Here is a 19,020-nt window from a genome sequence, read left to right as displayed (position 1 = left end):
ACAAGGTGTCAGGACAAACTGCCACATAGGTGAAACAGATGCAAACACATGTCTCTGCTGAGGCTAGTTCACTTGGTGGAGACCAGCTGCGGCTGTGATGAGAATATGTGACCTTTAAATATATATGATAATTACTTCAGTCTGAGTATGGATCGGCAGAGCTGTGCAGAACATGGGTTGCAGGTTTCAGATTCCCCACTTAACTCTGGCAGGTCTTGGTGATAAAGAGCCAGGGACCATCTTCAGGCCATCATGAAGTTCAACATGAGTCTCCTAGAACACTCTCCACAGAAAGGCTCTAAGACCTCAGCTGCCTGTCTGGAGGGGAGGAAGTTATATGATCTAGTTTCTGTCATCTCCCCACCTGTCTTGTGTCACTCAAAGAAAAGAAGAAGGTTTCAGGACAGCAAGTAAATTAAGCAGGTTCGAAATTATGGGCAGGTGACAGGGGACACCAGAAGCCTGGATTCATTGGAGAACCAGTCCCTTAAGGTTCATGGAAGCTGCTAGGGGAGAAAAAGCTTATGTTCAAGGCCAGATTGTCCTGTAGTCTGACCTGGGTCAGATATCCTGAGTCATGTGACTTGCTGGATTAGAACACTAGAGAAAACACCATTTCCAGTCTTGTTTCCTTGGGTAATGGGAGGAAATCCTGGGATTTCCTTTCCTGCTCCCAGTAGGTCATAGTCCTTTAATGGTTCATCAGTCTTCATTGTTAAGCATATCAAGAAACTCCTAGGTCAGAGAAATGCACCCATGGTATGCCTGAAAGAATTTTTCCAGAGAAGATTAACTAGGGATGGGAGACATATTTGGAACATGGGCTTCATTCTCCAAAAGATGTGTCCAGATAAAACAGGAGATAATATCTGGCTCTGGTGGAGCAGGCTGGCATTTCAGCTACTCAGGAGGTTGAGGCAGGAGGATCACAAGCTCAGGGCCAGCCTGGGCTACAGAATGAGTTCAGGGATAATCTGGAAAACTTACTAAGACTTTGACTTAAGATATAAACCAGATGAGGGCTGGGTTGCAGCTCAGTGGTAGGATGCTTGCATCCTTATGCATGCATAAGGCTATAGATTTCATCCCCAGTACCACAAAATCAAAACAAAACAAACAAACTAAATAAAACAAGGGTCCACAGCTTAAAGAGATGAAGTATGTGGATCCATTTTAAGAAGATGAAGCTAGGAAATGCCAAAGGCAAGAGTGGGAACAAATGAGGGATCAGAAGCAGGAGAAGGATTAGGGTTTCTACCACAGTGAACACATTTCTATAACCTTTATCCAGGTTGTAAAGTACTAGCAGCATTTAGTTTCATGTTCAAAGTGCAGAGAATTAAAGGCAATGGTAAAGAATCTAGGGGACAGAACTGCTCTCCCAGAGGAACAAGTGCAAGAGACATTGGCCTTGTTAAATTCATGGAGTTGGGAGATAGTGTGCAATATTCACAGTTGAGAAAACAAAATAAAACAGAAAAAAATGTTCTGACTTAAAATTTTCTGACAAGTGAAGCCAAGGTGGGAGTACAAACTTGTACAGCCATTTTGGAGATGAGTATGGCAGTTCCTCAGGAAAATGGGAATTAGTTTACCACATGACCAAGCGATCCCCCTCTTAGGCATATACCCAAATGATCCACATCCATGCAACAAAGACATCTGCTCAACTATGTTCATAGCAGCACTATTTGTAATAGCAAGAACCTGGAAGCAACCTAGATGCCCCTCAACTGGAGAATGGATAGAGAACATGTGGCACATCTACACAATGGAATACTACTCTGCAGAAAAAATTAATGGAATCTTGAAATTCGCAGGCAAGTGGATGGCACTTGAAGAAACCATCATGAATGAGGTAACCCAGTCACAAAAAGAGGAACATGGTATGTACTCGCTCATATATGGATTTTAGACTTAGAGCAAAGGATCACCAGCCTATAATTCATACCACCAGAGGAACTAGGATACAGGGTGTATCCTAAGAGATTCATATAAAGTCCCTCACAGAACTGGGAAGGGACAAGTCCCCCAGAGCACATGGGAAGTGGGGGGGCAGTGAATGGAGAGAGAATTAGGAGAAAGAGAAGGGGAGGAGAGGAAAGCATGTGCAACTAGGAAGATTGAGTCAGGGTGGGACAGAAGACAGAAGAGAGAGAGAGAGAGAGAACATAAAAGAGGAAGCCATTATTGGTTTGAAGAGAAAACTGAACCTAAAGAAAGGTCTAGAGACCTACAAGACTGCCACAAACTAACAATTTGAGCAATCGTGGAAAGGCTATCATAAATGCCCTTCCCCGATAGTGAGATCAACAACTAACTTATCCACCATCATGGAGCCCTTATCTAGTAATTGTTGGAAACAGAAACACCCATAACTAAACACTGAGTTGAACTAGAATCCAGATGCAGAGGAAGAGGACAAGACCAGGCTGAAGAAACACATAGAGACAGCTTACCTGAACAACGGGCCCCCAGACTGACAGCTGGGAATCCAGCATGGGACTGAGCAGTCTAAGGGACCTCAGACAGTGGAACCAGGATGTATTCCTGGTGCACAAAAGGACCTTGCAGACACATCCCCCATGGAGGGATACTCCCTTAACCTAGAGACATGAGAGAAGTCCTAGTCCCTACTTCAAATGACTTTACAGATTTAAATGACCCCATCTGGATGGCATTGCACTACATGTGGAATTGGGGAAGTGGGAGGGGAGGGTGGTCAGGGTGCATGTAAGAGGAAGAAAGTGTAAGAGGGAGGGAGGAAGGGGGAACTGGAATTGACATGTAAATTTAAAAAAATAAATAAAATAAAAAATAAACATATATGCAAGCAACATTAAAAAAATATTCTCAAATGAACTGGTCTTGCAGGTACAGTTCTAACACACACTACACAGGAAGGGAAGGAAGTGATAGGTGTAGGAAAACTCAGGTCTGCAGAGGAAGGAAGTCACTAGAGAAGAAGAGAGAAGATGTGGTGGTTATAGTTCCTTATTATTAATTGATTTAATAGAAATTGAAAATAATTTGCAGATCACAGAAAGGGTGAGTGGGGTCTATGGAGAGCCAATAGGAAGGAGGGAGTGTTTGAAGTGTTAGAGGGAAGAAGGCCATTATTGCTGTAAGGAGTGTCCATCTCATGGCAAGGTGTTGAGATGGACTTGGATAGTCTGTGAGTGTGTACTACAGATCCCAGGGAATCCATCATGGCTGAGGAGAGTTGGATGTGCTGTGAGTGCATGCTATAAACTTTAGGGAACTTGCCATAGCTGAGAAAGGATTGAGTAATATTGTTAAGAATGGAGACAATGCAGAATATTTCAAAATTCTCCCCTAAACCCAGAGAAGCAGAGAGAGGAGGAGGATATGGCAGTCATAGCCAACAAATGACCATCATGTCAGCTATGAATCCAGCCACAAAAACAATCATGTTAAAGATGAATGACCAAATATACCAATTAGAATGTAAACTGTCAGGGAGAATTGAAAAACATGAGCTGCACACTGTACAAGAAAACAATTTCACTTGTAAAGAAGACAGGCTACAATGGAAAGGATGGAGAAATATACACCATAGTAACACTAATCAAGAGAAGGCCAAAGCTTCACATTAATATTAGACAAAAAGGCTTCAAAGCAAGACTAGTAAGGATAACAGAACATCTCTCAATGATGGATTCTATATACCAGCTCTGAATACTTGGAACCTGAAGTTTACACAGTGCAATATCTTCAACAATATTACAAACAACCTTATCTGATAATTTATTCTTTATGGGTTCAGATATCCAGGTCTCACTGCCATCCAAAATGCAAACATGTGTCTTGGCTCTCTGGAGAAAACATAACCACATGGCTTCTACTACAATGTGATGTGATGCGTGCGACCAGGAAGATTGAGCCTGGTTAGGAATAGAAGACAGGAGAGAGAGAGAGAGAGAGAGAGAGAGAGAGAGAGAGAGAGAGAGAGAGAGAGCACAAAAGAGGGAGCTAATATTGGTTTGAAGAGAAAATTGAACACAAAGAAAGGTCTAGAGAACTGCAAGACTGCCACCAACTAACAATTTGAGCATCTGTGGAATGCTACCATAAATGCCCTTCCCAGATAGTGAGATAAATAACTAACTTATCCATGGAGCCCTCATCTAATACCTGTTGGAAACAGGAGCAAACACCCATACATAAACACTGAGTTGAACTAGAACCCAGATGCAGATGGAGAGGACAAGACCAGGCAGCAGAAACACATAGAGACAGCTTACCTGAACAAGGAAGAGCTAATGGGCCACCAGACTGATAGCTGGGAAGCCAGCATGGGACTGACTCAGGGTCCCCTGAATATGGGTCTCAGCCAGAAGGACTGAGCAGTCTAAGGGACCTCAGACAATGGAGCCAGGATGTATCCCTGGTGCACAAAATGTCCTTTCGAACACATCCCCCATGGAGGAATAACTGCCTTAACTTAGAGACAGGAAAGAAGCCCTAGTCCCTACTTCACATGACCTATCAGATCTACATGACCCCAACTGGATGGCCTTCCCCTAAATATGGAATTGGGGTGGGGGATGGGAGGGGAGGGTGGTTAGAGTGCAGGTGAGAGGGCAGAGAGGGTTAAAGGGAGGAAGGAGGGGTAGGAGGGAGGGAGGGAGAGGGAACTGGAAAGGACATGTAAAACAATAAATTAAATAAAAAAAAATGTTTTGACTCCAAAATTTAAGTTCAAGGACAAGTTACTGGGGAAAAGGATTTCTATTTTTGTTTCCACAGAATAGAAAAGCTGTGGATTCCTTCCAGACTAATGTGGTTTGATCAAGCCAGACCACCTGAAACAGAGTACCAGGTGATCCTACATTCAAAACAGCTGGGCAAAGCAGCCTTACAGACTACAGCCAGGATTTCTGTGTCTTCTTAGAATCCCCCATGACAGCGCCCCTTACCAGCAGGAAGTAGCTTGGAAAGAACAACGCCCAAATTCCCAAATATTGTCTATAAATGTTTGTTTTCATTTAAATGGACTTGGTTATCTAAAATAAATAAATAAAAAACGAAAAACAAACCAAAACAAAACAAAAACAATGTGATGTGATGATGCTTGGGTTCCTTATTAGTTATTGTAGCTAATCTTACTTTGTTCTCATTATGCCTAAATTACAAATTGCAATTTATCCTAGGTGTGCACACACAGGAAAATCCATAGCAGACAGAGGGTTTGAAGTAACTGGAAATATCAAGCACTCATACAGAGAGGGTCTTGAAATGTGTCTCCATGGATTAGTGGAGTACTATACACTGAGGCATCTAAATACTTAATTGTGTCTAATGGAACATACAGAGCCCAGGAATATGATATGATATGATAGAACTCCAGTGACAGATGAGCAAATGGAGAGGATTTCCGGTTCTTTGGAGTCTAGCAAATAGACTCCAAAGCTGATGAAGAATGCAGAAGTCCAAAAGAATCCAACAAGATGTGAGAGAAAAACTGGGGACTTGTGTTTCCCAATGCCCAGAGTAAAGGAAAGAATTAAAAATCATGCCACGATGAAGCTGATGTAAGAACAGACAGATACCCAGGGAACAAGACAGACAGCCCAGAATTAGAGCATTGCAAAGCTCATCAGCTGGTCCCCGAGAAGAGAACACAGGATTCAATGAGAAAGGCATAATCAGTCATCACAGGGAGCCAGGAAAGGTGAAAAAAAGAAGAGAATCTCGACAGAAGAGTTAACTAAATATGTATCATCATTCTAAATACAAAACTGGAAACTCTAAGCCTTCTTGCAGCAAATGGGAAATCTGAGGAGCTGGGTTTAGAGAGATTTCCCACTGAAACAATGATAGAAACAGCTGCAAAGAAACTGGTAACCTGTTCTTTGATTAATTTATTGTTCAGCACAAGATAATGTCAGAGCAATAAAAAGATAAGCCACAGCCCAGGCAAAAGTATTTATCATACAAGACTCTAAAGGGACTCCTATCCCAAGCACACAAAGAAAGATTAGAATCCAATGACAGGAACACAGGGTAGTCAAAAAAAAAAAAAAAAAAAAAAAAAAAAAAAAACAGACAATACAACAATACAATAAGTCTCCAAAGCTATCTGGCCAAGAGAAGAAGTGCAAGTGTCAAACATTGTCATTGGGCAATTGCAAATTGCAAATTAAATTAACTGATGAGCTATAAGCATATGCCTGTAAGACTTGTTAAAATGCAGAAACAAAAGCCCAAAAGCGAGACAACAAATGCTGTGAGGACATGGAGGGAATGTGAGATGCATGGACAAATTGAGAGAGTAGTTGACTGTCTTTTTGTTTGTTGGTTGGTTTCTTTGTTCATTTAGTACTAGAGAGAGCTTTACAATGCAACTCTAAAAGACCACTTAGAGGAATTTGCACAACTGATGTGTAAACTTTTAGATGTGTGCATCTTATGTGTCATGACCACCAAAGGCTAAGAGCAGCCAGGTTCTTCTGATGAAAACAGACACATGAGATGTGTGATAGTCAATCAGTGGGGGTATTACTAAGCAATAAAAACAAATGAGAGGTTTAGTTAGAAAAGCATGTGGATTAATAGAAAACACGTGTGCCAAAGAAGGAGAAGAGAGGAGTGCACGTCCTAAAGAAGATGGGAGTGAAGAAGGAAAAGGTGGTAGAGAAGGAGGAAGAAAAATAAGGCCAAGAAGCCCACATCTAGCATGATTCAAAAGATGGGACCCTCTGGAAAAGATAAGAGTAAATGGTGATGGTAGGAGGAAATTCATGCCTAGTACCACGGATACAATTAAAATCCCTGGTGGCTAGGAAGTCATAGGCCCAAGGGGAGGGACTCATTGATGTTGTTTTTGTAAATGGTCATGTTATCAAATTGTCTTCTAAATATTTATGTTTGTAACCATAGATTATATTGCTCCCAGACTTGGGGAGAGAAGCTTCTGATTACAGTGGGTTAAAGAATCCTGATCTCTGTCCCAGGTGCTGAAAATAAATGACTGGGCATGAAAGAGCATGAACTAAGTCATCTATACCAATAACCCATCACCCATGATTAACTAGCATTGTAGAATATGAGGCAGAAATAATGTAAGACACTACACTCTAGGCACAACTTGGCTACAGTTACCTACACAAAAGTAAACTAGTTAGAAAGTCCTGCATGGAACAGGGAGGGGCTCCCGAGGTCCTACCTCTAGTTGAGGAGTGATTGACAGCTGATGGTGCTAGGAGAAAGAAGTCACATTTTTTTTTCTTTTTTGAGGTATGTGGCCACTGGAGGGTTGTACAGGACCCAAATGATGACCCCATGCCCACATGCATATGGCCATCACCAAGTGGACTCAGTGGGTTATATAAATAATTATAAAAGGGAAAGATATCATCAACTTCTGGGGCTTCTGGGTGAAGATGACAGGGCTGACTACATAATGCACAGCTGGCCACACTGCTTGGCACAGTTGCCATGTTGATACATCCCATGAATTATTTGTAGATGCCCACATGACAGAAGGCATATTCATTTGAGGAGACATCACCTTCCACTATCAAGTCCATTGTCTTATAGCAGTAGACCTTCATGCACAGATTTAAGAAATCTGTTGAGAGGTGGGGGGATCCCTGGATGGATGGGTTATGGCAAGAGGCCCTGACTGTGTCACACATGTGCTAAGAGCCTCATGGTGGGTCTTGACCTCAGTGGCCTCAGATTTCAGCAAAAAGAGTGAATTAGTTTCTGTTCTCATAGGTCAGCTCTTAAGTTGAGACAAAGGTACCCTACTATATATTATGCAACAGATACGGGACTTATGAGTAGAGAATATTGTTAGTACTCTACTAATATTGTTAGTATTTGTACTTGCCTGTCCTTGGGGTCCTGACACCTTCAGCTGCTGCCAATAAGAGTATCACCTGTGTCCTATTCACTGTGTTCCCTTTTAAAAGTGCCTTCCACATCTCTCTCTCTCTCTCTCTCTCTCTCTCTCTGTATGTTCCTCTCCTCTTTCTCTCTCTCTCTTTCCTCTCTCCCATTGCTCCTATCCCTAGAGGCTGATCTCCTTCCTGTCCTTCCCACTTTTTATGATCCTTTTCTCTTGTACCACTTTTTAAAAATTACAACAGACACAGGAACATTTTGTGCTTTTTATGATGTTTTTGTTCCATAAAACTTTTCAAAAATAAATCTATCTTCTTTAAATGGTCCATTCTTATTGTTCTACAATTCTATATGCACATGATGGTTACTTTTTTGTTGTTTGCTTTATTTAAAAAAATGGTTTAATGTTTTATTGCATTTAAATAACTTTTTTTTCATTTATTTTACATACCAATTGCAGTTTCCCCTCCTTCCTCTCCTCCAAGTCCTCCCTTTCCCATCTGCCCCCCTCCCCTTTCACTCCTCCTCTGGTAGAAGGATTTTTCTTTGGGCCACCCACAAAAAAATGACAGAGACACTTATTATTATAAAAGCTTAGCCTATAGCTTAGGCTTGTCCTACTAGCTCTTATAGCTCAAATTAACCTATTTCTATTCATCCAGATGTTGCCACATAAGTCATGGCAGGTGACTCTGCCTTTCTTCTTCCCAGAGCACCCTCTGTCCAGAAGTCCCTGCTATACCTTCTGCCTAGCTACTGATCATTTAGCTTTTATTAAGCCAACCACAGAGACATATCTTTACACAGTGTAATCAAATATCTCACAGCGTGTGTGTGTGTGTGTGTGTGTGTGTATTTAATCTATCTGTTAAGTCTGGAGGAGAATGTCAGATGTTCTACTCTATCACCCTCTGACTATTCCTGGAGACAGGGTCTCTCACTGAACCCATAGTTAGCCTTGCTGGTTAGTACATCACACAGATATTCTTACCCCCAAACGCTGGGATTACAGCCACAGCTGGCCATGCCTGGCTTTTTATTCTGGAATCCAAACTCAAGTTCTCATGTGTGTGCAACAAATGTATGTAAATGCTCTAACCTATGATCCCAAGCCCAGCTTTTCTCTTTTTATTAGTGTGGACTCTGGGGAACTTAAGTCCTTATGCTAGCTTATTTATCTCCCTAGCCTAGTCCCAGTCCTTGTGAGTTCCCTTTGGGTCACAACATTTTCTCATTTGTCATCACTTGGTTGCTAAGGACTGGGCAGCCTAGTGCCTCTGCTGGCTTTCCCTCCTCTTTGTCTCATTAGGTGCTGCACTCACTGTGTGGAGACATTGTTGCAGCATTGGGGTTGGGTTGGGTTGGCTTCCCAGGACAGTCTTCACAGGGAAGAGTGCTTCTGTTTCTTCTTTCTGGGTGACTCATCCTCATTAGGCCTAATCACAGCAATTAGGGCTCTGTGACACACAGTAAGTGATTTTAATATCCTGAAATATTTTTTAAAATGACTGTTTCTACAACAATGGAAATGCCACATTGTCCCAGAGACTAATTTGGGGAGCGTTAGAACTGTGCTCTTTTCACAGGGTTCATTCTTTTTAAACTTCCGGCTCCTCGCCCTTTCCTTACTTTAACCTTCTCTATTGCAGAAGCCTTCAAAGCAAAGCTGGGTAGCTGTGTGGTGGACCTCTCCACACCCCTGCCTGCTTGCAGAGAGGAAAACGAGGCAGTGACTCCTCAGCCTCTGGGGAACCTCTCCTGCTCCTGCCAGATCCCAGGTCTGGCTGTAAGGTGTATATCACCTCAATGCAAGCGTGGTTCCTCAGTGATCATTGGGACAAAAAACTCCTCACCATGTCCCAGTGTTTCACTCCATTCCATGTCCCTCATTTCCACCCCTCAGTCAGGCCTGTCTGCAGAGCTGAGACCTCAGATGGAGGTCAGATCCAGGGCGGGCAGGCAGGCAGTTTCTTTAGCTGTGTCACACAGATCTCAGGGGTTTTGGCCCTTTCTCAGTGAGCTGCTAAAGCATCTTTACCCACCTGAGCATCGGCTCCTGTAAGCCTTCTCATTTGTGTGAGGAAAAGACATCTGTGGTGAGCGAGTAAGGAAAGGCAGAGGCTAGAAGGAAACCACAGCAGCTCCCACTCCTACCCCAGATACACAGGATGCATGCCCAGGTTTAAGAGAGATTCTGAGCCATATGTTCCATTAGCAAACAGCTACATAATCTTCCAGGCTTCTCTACCCATCCTTCAGGTCAGCAGCCAGTCTCTTGAGCACTATTGCATGGATCCCCAGGGGGTTGTGGCTTCCCTCTTTGCCCATCCTGAAGCAACTGCCAGGGTTGGGCAGTGTTCTGAGTAGTTGAGTCTGATTGAATTTTGTGCCCTGCTGTAACAAGAAGTTACTCACAAAACACATGAGGGGGTGGAAGCACAGAATATTTAAGTGCTTAGCCTCAAGCCACACAGCTTTCCAAGAGCAGACAGGGATCCCTGCAGAGTCACATGAATGAGACCCATTCTTACTGTGCCCCCATTGCTGCACTCCTATATTCCTGTCCGGCCTTGGTACCTGGGCCTGCTGCAGCCAATGACAGGCTGGCTTTTCCTGGGAGATAGAGCCTTCTCATATTTCCCATATAAGGAAGTTAGGCACCATAGTTGTTAGTTTTCCGAACACACCCTCCTTGCAGATTTTAAGCACACCAACCCGATTCTCACAAATGGTAATAGTTTTGCCTCCCTGTCTGGCATGTCATATCTGCAACCCTCATCTGCCTGGGATGGCATAGCAACTTTGTCTTGCTTAACCCTGTCAGGACTGACCCACTGTCCTTGTGGAGGATGGAGACAGGCTTTGAGCTGAGGCTGCTGAAGCCAGGATTGAGCATGTTCCTCTGGGCGAGAGCCCCACATAGCTCCCAGCCCTGAGCAGAGGGTGGTGGGGGTTGCCTCATTGGAAGCCTGGCTTTTCTTTTTCTCCTCTGTAGCAATATTCTCCACACTCTTACTGCTCTGCAACCTTGTTCCTAAGCACTTTTGCTGGGGAGGACAACAAACTGGGACGTGTTTCTTCAGTGTCCAGTTTGTCTGTGTCTGTCCCAGGTCAGGGCTCCAGAAGTTCATATATAAGATGCACTCCATCATCTATGTGTAAAAAGGGCCAGGACAGGGGAAGATAAGGACTGAGCAGTCATACTGCAAGAAAAGTGGCATTTAGGTGACTGAGCCTGGACTTTTCCATTGATATTAGGGCTGAGCTCCCTGGCCATCCAAGTTAAAGAAGAAACAAGATGAGGCATGGCATGCTGTCCCCTATAGTCAGAAGCACTAAGCCTAATTCTGTTTCTATTCCTGCCCTCACTGACTCCCAAGAGGAATGTGACGCCACTGAAGAACAGAGAGGAAGTTTATTTGGGCCAGCTCTGCTGGGTGTCTGAACATTGCCTTAAAAAGCATTTGGGATATACACAGTAGGCATTGGGGAACAGGGGTAAGGGAACAGCCCGGGGCCAAGGCTGCCTTTTTTCTCCTTTAATATTAAGTCACTTTGATGAAATCACAGTGCCTCCTTGAGCCCTGGCATTTCTAAAGAATAGATTCAGGATCTCTACCTTAAGGGATGCTTTATTTAATGAATTATTATATTTGAAAGTGCTCTTTAAATTGTCAAGTACTGAAAAAATGAGGGTAAGAACAATTATATATTTTTTCCCATCAGAGTTGGGTACATGCATGAGGTGAAGGTTTGGAGGAGGGAGAATGAGAAAGGGGAATGATGGAAAGCCACCCAAGGAGGTCTGCATGATTGTCTGGACACCATAGTTCCGCAATATATTCTCGCTGATTCCTCAGAGGCATCTCATCCCCCCCCCCCACTGAGTCCTACAGATGAGGTTCAGGAGAAGCAATGGCAGGAGAGGAGCCTGGCAGTGACCTTGGCCAGTCTGTCACTGCAGAACCAGTGTGAAACTTGTCACAATCCTGGTGGAGTCACTGTGTCAAATCCTAACAATGAGGGGGTGAATTAAGCCAGGCACCTCACACATATGCTCAGTAATTAGAGCCATTAGAGGAGACTGCTGGAACCACAGTCTCATGCAAATGACACAGGGACTTCCCATAGAAAATACTTGGGTAAAGCTATCTGCTCTGAAACCACCTTGGCAGACACCCTTGTTATGTATGGAAGGCAGAGTCCAGGGCCGTTGTGCCATGGTAACCTGTGTAGTCCTCTTTGCTTGGGCTTTCAAATTTCCCCTTCACTCCTCTTTCTGCAGCCAGAGTATTTCGCATGTATGGTGAAGATTGCACCAGATAACACACTGCTGTTCTTTAAGAGCCTTGCCTCATCACTGGTCCACACAGCATTCTGTACTGCTGGGAAGGACAGGCTTCTGGAACTCTTCATAAAGCATAGGACAGGCTTTTGGATGAGTAGATGAAAGAAGATGGGGAGTGAAGCCCACCCCACCTTATGCTCTGGCTGGGATCTGTACCCCACACTCTGTAGCCAACTGCTGGGAATCTAGCTCAGTAATAAGCATGACCCAGAGGCCAGTGTCTGATTACTTCTGTCAGTAGCCTTCCTGATAAGCCAGCCCCAACCTAAACCTGGCAGTCCCCAGTCACATCACTCAGTTCTCTCTCAAAAGCTGAACTGTCCTAAGGTCTCAGGTTAAAGTGACAGTTTGTCCCCAGGTCCTTCCCGTGGCTGTCCCTCTCCGTTGCTTGGGACATGGAGACAGACATCCAGGAGGAAATCACCTCAGCATGAAATGGGTCCCATACAAGTGGAGGATTCTCAAATCCTTCCCTTGAGGACAGCACCAAGTGCATTCAGCAGAGCAATGCTATGTGGAGAATGAGCTGCTCCTTCACTGTTACCCAGAGAGCCAGTGCTCTCAGGTGGGATAGAGCAGAGGCTGCAGGGGGACTGATACATGGACTTCCTGGACTTTGGGGCCCAGTCTAATTTTCTCCCAGATTCTTCCCATTGGCACTTCTTGTAGCCAGAGATGTTCAGTCCTGAAAGGCAGCTGGAGGCTTCCTGATATAACCACTGGATATACAGAGGATCCATAGAATTATGACTTGAAGCAACAGAGTGGGAACCAGGCTACATGCTGTTCACCAGTCTGTGGCCCAGCCAACTGGCAGCAGATGACTCCATGTTACTCCTGAAGGACTGACCAGGGATGCCAATGGTACCTGCATTGTTTCCTCAGGTTCTGGCTTTAGTGAGCTGCCCTTACCCCATATGACTTATCTTAGTGACCTCTTTCACCCTTATCATGGGTTTGCAACCCAGATCTGTGAGAAATAACTTTCTGATATTTGTAACACACTGCATCTGTGATGTTTTGTTATAGCAGCCCAGATGGGCTAAGACAACAATGGAAACCTACCTTTTCAGTGCCCAATGCGCAGAGGGGCAGTGGTCAAGTGGTGGGAATGAATTGGAATGGAAAAAGAGAGAAAGGCTTTCCTCTCCTTGGCTCAAGCTTTCCTCTACTGACTCCCACCTCAACACTAGGAGCATGTGAGGCTGATATAGAGCTGGGGATCCAGTTCCAATATGGTGTACCCACGGATCCATAGAGGTTCTTGTAGGGGGCTGAGGATACCCAGCAGTCATGGATGCCAAACAGCAAAGCTCTTCAGCTGAAGGCCAGTGTGCAGACCTCTAGACAGGCTTCAGGTCTTAAGACGTCAGGTCCCACCAAACAGGTTCTACTTCCCAACCCCCTTTTTGATGGCAGTTGCAGAACTGGAGGCTGAACCTGAATCATGGTTCATGCGATAGACATATGGGTTCCTGGGATTCCAGGGTGTTCTCACTGGGTGCTTGGATGACACTTCAAACACATGTGGGGCTGCATTACACCAAGAGCTTTTGAGTCAGCTTGAAATTACTACTCAGTCTTTCCATTTCTGACTGTGATCTCTGGTCCCTGAAGGGATCCCCCCATTGTGTTCACCTCCTTGTTGGGTCCAGAGGGAGAGGCTTCCACTGTAGTGGAGAGGAAGGTTCCCCAAGGCTTGGAAGTTCAGCGAATCCAACAAAAGAGCAATATAGAACAACTGTCTCCCATTACCTAACTTAGTCACCAGTTGACTGTGACACACCTCCTCATGGGTAGTGCAGAACCTGTTCTGTGACTGATAAGACACTGTGGGCAGGGGAGCAGGAACTGTATCTGGGATGTACTACATATGCCAGCTTGAGGGACCAGCCCATTGTTACTACCAAGACAAAAACTTCCCAACCTACACCAGCATGACAAGAGCACTTTCTCCTATCCAATGTCCACTGGCAGCCAGGAAAATAGGACATTTGCTTTGTGGGGCAGTGAGCATTACCAAGACCTGAGCAGACTCAGTGGTGATGCCAGGCTGGGCATCAGGCTCCTGTGTCCTCAAATCATAGGGAGCGGTGTGCCTTGGAGTGTTCAGTGAAGGAAGCCCCATTGCAAACCTGTTCTAGTTACTCCACAGTGCAAGAAGCCCTGTATAATCTGTAGATGATAGCTCAAGGCCAAGAGTGGTCAAGAGTTTACCCAGAAAACAGTGTCCTTCTTGGGCCACTAGCTGAAGTCTGATCTCAGCTAATCTCATTTCATCCCATGTCCCATACACTCTTTCAGTCCACAATGGCGCCTTGCTCCTTTCATTGCCATCCCCATCCCAAGCATTCCTCTCCTTGGCCCACTAGTTAAAAGCCCAATTTCTCTGTCTCCTTCATTATCTCTCCTCTGAAATTAAACTGTCATTTAATCGTGGTCTGATTTTATGGTTTAATTTCCAAGGGCAGTTATTTCCAGATTCAGTCCGTGTCATTGTCGCCTCTATGAGTTTCAGTGGTATTGATTTGGTAACTGAGACAGGTCTGAATGTGTTCTGTCCCACCCTCCCCACCAGGTATCAGGACCAAGGTCACCCTGGGATAAAAATTTTAAGGACTTTCTCATAGGTTTGAAGCATACTTGTAATCCTACCACTCAGGAAGCTAAGGCAGGAGACAGAGAGTTTGAAGCCAGCTTGGCCCATGTAATGAGACTCTTTTTTCAAAATTAATATAAAACCAAGAAGAAATTATAAAACCACTGCTCTTGGAAAAAATGTTAAGTGGTTTGCATCCCCCACATTCTAAAGTGTACGCATGTTACTGGACTCTGGGGACATTTTACTCCAAGATCAGAGAAGTTCCATCTTAAACCACTCTAATTTTAAAAATTTTTCTTTAAAAATTTTAGTATAGGGCCAGGTGGTGGTGGCACACACCTTTAATCCTAGCACTTGGGAGGCAGAGGTCAGGTGGATCTCTGTGAGTCTGTGGCCATCCTGATCTACAGAGTGAGTTCTGTAGCCAGAACTACAGAGTGAGTTCAAACAGCCAGGACTGTTTGAGAAACATTGTCTTGAAAAACTTAGTATAAATTTGTGTGTGTGTGTGTGTGTGTGTGTGTGTGTGTGTTATGTAAATGTTTGTGTTCCTGCTGGTGCATATTTTGTTGTTATGTATGCAGGTGCACATACCCATGTGCACCTGCACGTGGAACACAAAGGTTGACCTCCATGTTCTTTCAAGGGACATCAACCTTATTTTGGGGACAGGCTCTCTCATTTGCTTGGGGGGGGCATTGATTCAGCTAGACTGCTTAACCATGGGTTCCCAGGTCTTCTTGTGTGAGTCTTTGCTGTTCTGTGATTCTAAGCACAGCCCCTGCCTCTATGTCTGGGTTCTGGGGCTCACACTCAGCACCTCAAGCTTAAAAGGCAAGAACTTCCCCAAGAGCCCATGGAAATGCCCGTTCCAGTGACCCAGCTCCATCAGCTAGTGGCCACTTAGTTTTATTGTCATTGTGGCTAAATACCTGGTGAAACACTTCAAATGGGAAAGGCTTTGGCTCATGGTTTCAGAGATTTCAGCAGACCATCCTTAGATCCACTGAGGCAGAGCCTTGTGGTTATGGGAACATATTACCATACTAACTCACCCATGTCAGACAGGAAAGAGAGAGGAAGGGGCCTGGACCAGCTATAACCTCCTAAAGCTCACAGAACCAACTAAAATGGCACCAGCAGCTGGGACCAAACCCTCCACCTGAGAGTCATTTGGGGACACTTCCTGCTCAAAGTGTGGCTGGTCTCTTTCAGTTTCTTCCTTCCTACAGCCATAGGGTTGCCTGGTACGTCAGCAGGGCTCTGTGTCAGTGACATGGTTAAATCCACACGGTATCAACACTGTCTCTCCTATGTGAGCACAGTCCCTCCTCTTCCTCATGGCTGGTTCATTTTCTAGTTCTTCAGTTTCAGTATCTTAGAGCAAAGAGAAGCTTGTCTGCTTTAGGCACTGAATTTTTTTTTTTTTTTATGTCCTAGGAAACAAGTCTTCAGTGATTCATATGTCTTGTTTTGAATGATTCTAATTAATTAGTTTGTGTGTTTAGATATTAACTTACTAGATATAATTGTTTGAACACTTGACCTGTACAGGTGGTCATGGCCTACATGGGATGACAATCATAAATAAAGCAGTGATAGGTTTTATGTGGTCGTTCCATCTTCAGGGCAGGCCAGTGGCCACACTAGGCTACTTGGTGTGCTCCAGCAAGGCCTACAGATGCTACCAGTTGGTATCAATTAAGACACCCAGAGCATTGGGGTCAGAAAGAGGCCCCCACCAAGTGTGTGCATTTTAGAAGGCTCAGGGGTCTACAGAGATGCTGGCTCCATAAGACCAGGAAAAGGTATAAACTACACATATTTGAAGGGGTACATGGCACTTTGAGGAGGCATGGCAGAGGTACAAGAGGGTAAGATGCCAGAAAGAGGTCCAGCATGGGAGTGGGACACATGGTGACCATACTTCCTTCTGTCCTCTATTCACAGTGATCCTGAGGCAGGAGCTGAGCACTCCTCTCTCTGTCTCTCTCTGCTTGTCTTCCCTCCAGCCCTCTCTCCCTTCCTCTTTCTCTCCCTCCCTCCTCCCTTCTTTAGTTGCCCCTCCTTCCTTTCCCCCTCCTGCACTCTCTTCTTTTAGCCCTCTTTCCTTTCCTCCTCTGTTTCTCCTTTCTTCGTCTTCCATTTCCTCTTTTGTGTTCCTCCTTCCTCCTCTCTCCTCTCCCTCTTCCTTCTTCTTGAGGAAATTAAAAATTTGCCTCTATGGGCACAGGACAGACTCTGTGTCCCGGTGGTGGACAGAAGACTGGGTCTTACTGTGTGAGGATGTGTGTTATACAAGCCTACTTAAGCTCCTGAGAATGCTGGAGTTTATGTTCCACAGAGGAATATACATTTTTGTGGTGTTCACAACTTATTAGCGGTCATAGGATGTCTCTGTAGCCTCTCTGATACAGCTTGCTTCGTGATTGTGTCATTCCAACAGACTCAAGTTGTGGTCCTGCTCTTGGCCTCCCATTACAAATTGAAGAGGATTCAGTAAGCGCAGCGGAAATCTTGTGCCTAGATCACTTCTTTCGTGCCCTCTAAGGCTTTCCAGTAACTGTAGATACTAGTCAGACCTGCAGGACTGTAGGATGGTTGGAGTTAAAACACTAGTCACTTGTTGTGACAGCTTATTCTTAGGTTAGTTGTTGGGAAATTCGGTGTCAGCAGTTAAATCATTTAGCTCAACTTGTCCAACATTTTATTTATAACATTTGTACATTATTTTGTATTGTTTGTACATACAAATTTAACTTCAAATATTTGCATAGGGCCACACTACCAGGATTAGGGTACCATCCTCCCTACATATTAGACACCACATAAGCATTCAGAAGTTTCCATACAATCCTGTTTTGAATAGCAGGCTACAAATTTGAGGGCCCTGGACTCCCTCACTTCATGGAAAAACTCAGGAAAACGTTAAGCACTGCCCTTTTGTTTTAGTTGCCTTAGAGCCAATGGGCACAAGTTAGAACCAGCTACACAGAGACACATGAGGGGGTTTTGGAATATTCCACATTAAACCCAGAGCCCAACCTGTCACATCTAGGAACTTCTAGGTCTGTGATTTCAGGGTTCAAGCATGGCCAGATAAACTGAATAAATGGGCAGAAGGTGGACCTAAATCTCTGCCAGCAGGTCCTTGCTGGAGGTGGGACACAGTTCATACCCACAGCCTATTGCATGCTTGGTGTTAGAGCTGACCCAGAATCAGCTGCTTAGCACATAGGAGTCACCCCATTGTACAGCCTCAGGTGTGCTCTACCCCTTCTCAGTGATGGGCAGTTCAATCACCTATGTCAATCACCTTGGGAAAGACTGAGAGATTCCCTCCCACCCAAGAAAGGTGGAAAAAGGAATGACTTTCTTCTGTTTTTTTTGTTTGTTTGTTTGTTTGTTTGTTTTTTTGTTTTATTTTCTGGACAGTTAGTGTCTTGGTCTGACTTTCTTTGAAAATGTGAAGCCTTAAGTGCTATGAAGAAGAGTCCAGCTTCCACCCATACCTGTCTCATGTGTCCCATGGTGCAGGTGAGTCTGCCTAGCAGGCAGGGGATATGAAGTCCTTGGTTGTCTCCCTGACCATGATGGGGAAGGAATATCTCCTCCTTAGATACCCAGAGAGCATCAAAACCTTCCACCCAATACCCTGCTCTCTGACCCTGACTTCTAGGTCAGAGTATTCTCAGTTTGTTGACTTAGTCTGGAACTTTCCATCTTTATTGTTGCACATAGTTGCAGTCTGTGGTGGGCACTGTGGATTCTCACCATCAGTGTCAAGCCCTGTTTGTATGTGTGTACACAGGTATGTGTGCTCATGTTGCATGCTTTAGCTAGGACAAATCACAGTCACTTTGCATTCCCAGTTGGCTCTTGACTTCCCACCAGGATGACATTAGGCTGACTAAAGTGTGCACTGTCACTCAACTCTGGGTTCACATGGAATCTCTGCTCCCTCTCAGCTTCCCACAGTGTGGGTCTCGGTACAACCCCACACACCAGTGGTCCTGCTGTTTCTGAAATTTGTGTTCAGAGAGTTCAGGGGAAGGGATATTGAGAACCCATCCAATCTCCTCTAATGGATTCTAGATTCCTTCCCCAAAGGAAGTCTTTCTCCTAGCTGCCTCCCCCACACTCCTGGTATTGTGAAAACCAGGTGCCTTTTAGTGGGAGACCATCCTTCCCTCCTCAG

The sequence above is a fragment of the Phodopus roborovskii genome, unplaced genomic scaffold, assembly GCF_943737965.1.
Source record: "Phodopus roborovskii unplaced genomic scaffold, PHOROB, whole genome shotgun sequence".
In the NCBI taxonomy this organism is placed as follows: Eukaryota; Metazoa; Chordata; class Mammalia; order Rodentia; family Cricetidae; genus Phodopus; species Phodopus roborovskii.
The sequence above is the reverse complement of the archived record's forward strand: the minus strand, read 5'-3'. Positions refer to the sequence as shown.